The 5,517-nt window shown below is 35.3% G+C and overlaps 1 pseudogene across 1 annotated transcript; it reads left to right on the top strand.

Annotated features, from left to right (window-relative positions):
• Window positions 1-1,323: 1,323 nt before the first annotated feature.
• On the top strand, window positions 1,324-4,558 carry LOC145789016 (alpha-1,4 glucan phosphorylase L-2 isozyme, chloroplastic/amyloplastic-like; annotated as a pseudogene). Its single transcript, XR_014336783.1, has 7 exons — window positions 1,324-1,446; window positions 2,016-2,192; window positions 2,398-2,649; window positions 2,786-3,110; window positions 3,447-3,527; window positions 3,661-3,813; window positions 4,207-4,558. The product of XR_014336783.1 is annotated as an alpha-1,4 glucan phosphorylase L-2 isozyme, chloroplastic/amyloplastic-like (transcript).
• The last annotated feature ends 959 nt before the right edge of the window (window positions 4,559-5,517 follow it).

Genomic DNA, 5,517 nt, shown 5'->3' with positions numbered 1-5,517 from the left:
CACAGTTCTGTTTTGGAGACGATGTTATTGCGAAGAAATACATGTCAAATATGTCAAGAGATGAAGGGGAAATTTTATAATTTACAGAACAAATTTGAGAGAACAAATTTTATTTTATTTTATTTTCTGAAAAGGCAGAATGGATTTTGTTAAAATGCAAAAGTAAGTGCTACAATTTAAGGAATTTGAGAATATATGAGAGTACTAACCAATCTTTGAGGCATCATTGTTGTCTTTGTGAAGATTTTTTCACCCAAAAATTTTGGACAAGTGAAAGGATTAGTGAGAGTATGACATATCAAGCCAAATGCTTATCATGTGAAATATAGAGTTGAAAGACTTATTCTCATGTCTTTTGAACCTTAAAATTCAACTTTGAAAGACGGGTCATTGAGGTTGGATTTACTCTTTAAAACATTAGTTTCATCCATTTGTTTCAATAACCCATGCTTTGCTATGTCATAAGCATGAGACACCATACTACATAAATTGTTTGTAGAGAGTGCTAAGTAACTTGTGTGTAATTCACCTAGAAACTGACCATACTACATATATAGGAGATGTATCTGGTTCCACCTAGTGTAAAATTTTTATTTTACACCCCTCTGTAACTTGTGTGTAATTCAATGGTTTGACACCCCACCAGTAATTCTATGGTTTGACACGTGACCAATGTTTTCATTAGGAGTTCATAGCCTTCATCAAATTCAATTGGAAGATGATTTGGGGAATCTGTTAGAGCAGCCATAATTCATACCAGTGTAAAGGGTTTATCGATTATACCTTTTCTAAGCTTAAGTAGTATTCCATGCAGTCTCTGTGACTCAGACACTCACATTTGTGACTGTTGATTTGCCAGTCTTTTCTAACAAATGCTCGGGGATATCCATGTCTGTCAAAGCATCACCAAAAGCTGTTGTCTGTGTTTTTTAACCATTCAATATAGGTATATCTATGCCTCTATGCCTCTATGCCTCATTTGAAGAATATTAGGTATATCTATGAATTGGATTATCAATTTTTTGGTTTGGATTCAAATCTGGGATTTTGACTATTTTGGCGTAAATTCCTAAAGTATAAACGAGTTTAATTTTTTTTGTTTGAAGATTGTTATGAATTGTTTTACAAATTGTATGGTTTGGAAATGAACTCATCAAAAATAATTTATGCACTTGTCATTCTGTAGTTGGTTTGATCTTGTTAAAAAAATGGTTAATTTCTCTGTTAGCCCTTTACTTGGAGTATGAGTTCATTGAAATAGGATGTTGATTAATTTATGCAGCATTTATAGTTACATTTCTAATGGTTTTTCATCATTTATATATGTTTTGTATTGCAGCAGAGAAGTCTACTGAGATTAACTACGGTTGCAAATTGATCCCAAAGAAGAAGCTCATCTGCAAATCAATCCCAAAGAAGAAGTTCATCAATCATACTGGAATCCAGGTCTTTATTTTCTAAATTCGTTTAAGAAATTTATTTAAATTTGTGAAATTCGGGTTGATTTTTTCTTGACTGAAATTTGGGTTTGATTTGTTCTAAATTGATTCTGAAATTTGGGGATTTTGTGATTTGTTCTTGAAAGCTGCCCGTTGAAGCTCTTGAGAAATTTGGGAAATTTGGGTTTCATCGTTCAGCTTGAAAGCTGCCCGTTGAAGCTCTGGTCCTTAAACTTTAATTGGTGTTTTATGTTGATCTTGCTTATTTAACAATTGTTTGGTTGCCGAGAAACAGAGCAAAGAGATAGTGATTGCATCTATTAGTGTTTTTTTACAAAAATGGAAAGCTCTCTGCTCTCACTTTTAAATGACACTTTGTCTTTTGGCTAGTTAATCTAGGACTTTATTATCTGTTATCACTTTTGATAATCCTGTTGCGTGTTATTTTTCCGATCTCCGCATTTAAACCCTCACCAAGTTGCAAAAATTAATATGCTTCAAGATTTGGCATACATTGGGGTATATTCATCAGATACATTGGGACTTTCTGGAATCTGTTAACTATTTCATTGACAGGAACCAGATGCTACACTTGGAAATGGGGGATTAGGGCGGCTAGCCCAGTGTTTCTTAGACTCTTTGGCAACACTGAATTACCCTGCATGGGGTTACGGACTTAGATACAAATATGGCTTGTTCAAACAGCTCATTACAAAAGATGGTCAGGAAGAAGTTGCAGAAAGTTGGCTTGAGGTATGATTTGCTTCAGTTCTTTCTTCTTGCAGAAAAACTTAATAGAGTGAAACATAATTCACATGCTTCCAATTTCATAATCCTTTAGCAAGAACTTGGTGCTTATTTGTTCTCAAGAACTACATGTTTTCTCAATGTTTAGTTTCTCTTATCTGTTGACTTATTAAAGTTTCCCTCATCAGATGGGCAATCCTTGGGAAATTGAAGACATGATGTCTCTTACCCAGTGAAATTCTGTGGTGAAGTTATTCTTGGCGAAGATGGAAAGAAAGAATGGGTTGGAGGAGAAGATATTATAGCTGTAGCCTATGATGTCCCCATACCAGGATATAAAACTAAAACCACTATTAACCTTCGGTTGTGGTCCACAAAAGTTGCACCAGAAAATTTAGATTAGCGTGCTTTTAATGCTGGAGAGCATGCTAAAGCATATGAGGCACTAAAAAAGGTTGAAAAGGTCTGGATTCATATTTGTCTGGAATTTCATTCCCTATTGATAGAATGTTCTTTGCATTTCTTCACTTAACTTTCATGAGTTCCAGTGTGAATAAAATTACTTACTAATGATTACTGCAACCCTGCATTTTTATTAGATTTTCTATGTTTTATACCCTACAGATGAGTCAAATGAGGGCAAGACTCTAAGGTTGAAGCAACAGTATACACTTTGCTCTGCTTCTCTCCAAGATATTATTGCACGATTTGAGACGAGATCTGGTGAACCAGTGAACTGGGATACCTTTCCCAACAAGGTTGCAGTACAAATGAATGATACTCACCTAACACTCTGCATCCCGGAGCTGAAATCTCATATTGATGGATGTGAAAGGTTTGAGCTGGAAGGAAGCTTGGGAGATAACTAAAAGGTACCTTCTTCATGGCTGTAGCTTTGATTTGACATTATGTAATAGTATACATGTTAACTTTCTTTGCATTGTTTTACTGAACTCACATGCACCTGTGTTCTAAATCCTTCTTAGACAACATCGAATTGAACTGCCATTTTCCATTGAGTTTTCTTGCGCCCTTCAGTTAGCTTTTACTTGTTCAGCCTGTTAATAGGGGTCTGGGAGGGGTGGACTGTATACAGACCAAACCTCTGACCATTATGTACATAGCGGCTACCCTCTAATTCGAATCCACAACCTCAAGGTTGTTTGGCTGAATGTTAACCACTCAAGCAGTGGGCTGCCCTTACGGTGTCTGCTTAAAATGGTTGTAATTGCATAATTCCCTTAAAATGTTTGTAACCAGTGGGCTGACCTTGCTGTAAATGGTGTTGCTGAGATTCACAGTGAGATAGTGAAAAGGGAAGTTTTTAATGACTTTTACAAGGTAACTAGGTCAGTAAGCAATTTTATTGTCCTTCTCTATATCTTACAATAATGGAACTAAAGTACATCACTTAAAGTTCTGAAGGTGCCGAATGTTCTTAACAGTAATTTTTCTGCATGTTGGTTTTTGGCAGTTGTGGCCTGAGAAATTTCAAAATAAAACAAATGGAGTGACACCAAGAAGGTGGATTCGTTTTTGCAATCCACATCTAAGTAAAATCATAACCAAGTGGACGGGAACAGAAGACTGGTTGATACACACTGAGAAGTTGGTAGATCTTCGAAAGGTAGACTGAAGCATCCAAATCAGATATTTGTTAATTGTTTCAATACCTTCAACATTCATTCCAAATCAATAAATTGGATCATTATCACAAGAACATGTCCCACTAAGTGAAAAATTTTGGTCACTGCGTGCTTGATAAAAATATAATCCATCCAGAAACTGTCAGAAATTAACAAGGCATTTTGGATAACACCTGCTATCTAGTCTTCCCTGACTTTGTATGGTGTAAAAGATGTCAGATTTTAATTCTATGGACTCTAGGTGCCATTTTTTCTCGTATACTTCTTTTATTGAGTCCCATCGTGCACATATATACTTCTTTCTATAATTACTTTTAGATACAAGTCAAACATTTCTTGTGATAGCATGATTAGTTTGAGTTAATTACCTGCAGTTTGCTGATAATGAGGAGCTTCAATCAGAATGGAGGGAAGCAAAAAGGAGCAACAAGATGAACGTTGTGTCCTTTCTCAAAGAAAAAACTGGATATATTGTCAACCCTGATGCAATGTTTGATGTGCGGGTTATTTCCTATCACATAATTCTTTTTTAATTAATTTTAGGTTCATTACTTTAATGGAAAATAATATATTGTATGAGGAGGATATTATACTGTTGATGGAGGGATGCATCATTATGACCATATAAATAGGATGTATATAATGTACACTGTATCTATCTGTTTGATGTATATAATGTACACTGTATCTACATATATACTGTTTGATGTGCAGGTACAGATGGTGTTCGAATTGGAATGCAGTTCTATAAATAGGATGTATATAATGTACACTGTATTGATGAAACTTAATGTCTAATTTTGATGGGTTGATGACTTTGCAGGTCAGCTTTGTAAATTCGATTGCGACAATTAAGGGTGGGACTCATGTTGATTATGTTACCAACCAGATTACAAACTATGTAATGAGTATTGTTAATAAAAAGAATAAGAATGCTAATCTCAAAGCCCACGCATTGAAGATCCATCTATGGGTTTTTGTCAATGCTCTTATTGACAACCTAGCTTTTGATTTTCAAACCAAAGAGACTTTGACAATTCGCCAAAGCAGTTTTGGGTCAAAATGTGAACTTTCACAGGAGTTCCTGAAGAAAGGTTTGTTCTATTATTTTGAAATCTTTATTATTATTATTATTATTATAAATTCCAAAAAAGAAAAGCTGTTTACTCATTTTGTGAGCGTAATTTTGAAGCTTTTGTGGTCAATTCTCCTGCACTGTCCAAGTCTGGAATAGTGGAAAGTCTCTTGTCATGGGCAGATTTTAAGCAGAGCAAGGATCTTAAGAAAACTGATGGGACAAAGAGACAGAGGATAACTGGGATTACCAAACTAGAAGATGCTAATGATGCCGGAGGGAAGAGCTCTGATAAATGTACCTTGATTTTGACAGAAGGTGTTTCAACGAAGGCACTTGCGGTAAGTTGTCTAGCTATTTATTTAGTTTCAGTTGAGTTTGGTTTTGTTTTAGAGTTTTTAACTGATTTGAGTATATACAGATGGCAGGAATTTCTGTTGTGGGTCAAAATTATTATGGTGTGTTCCCGTTGAGAGGTAAATTGCTTAATGTGAGGGAAGCAAGCCATAAACAGATCATGGAGAAAGCTGAAATTCAGAGCATCAAGCATATTCTTGGACTTCAACATGGAAAACAGTATGACAGTGTGAAGACTTTGAGATATGGTTAT

Source organism: Camellia sinensis, chromosome 7, assembly GCF_055761805.1.
Source record: "Camellia sinensis isolate YWXY chromosome 7, ASM5576180v1, whole genome shotgun sequence".
NCBI lineage: Eukaryota > Viridiplantae > Streptophyta > Magnoliopsida > Ericales > Theaceae > Camellia > Camellia sinensis.
The sequence above is the reverse complement of the archived record's forward strand: the minus strand, read 5'-3'. Positions and strand labels throughout refer to the sequence as shown.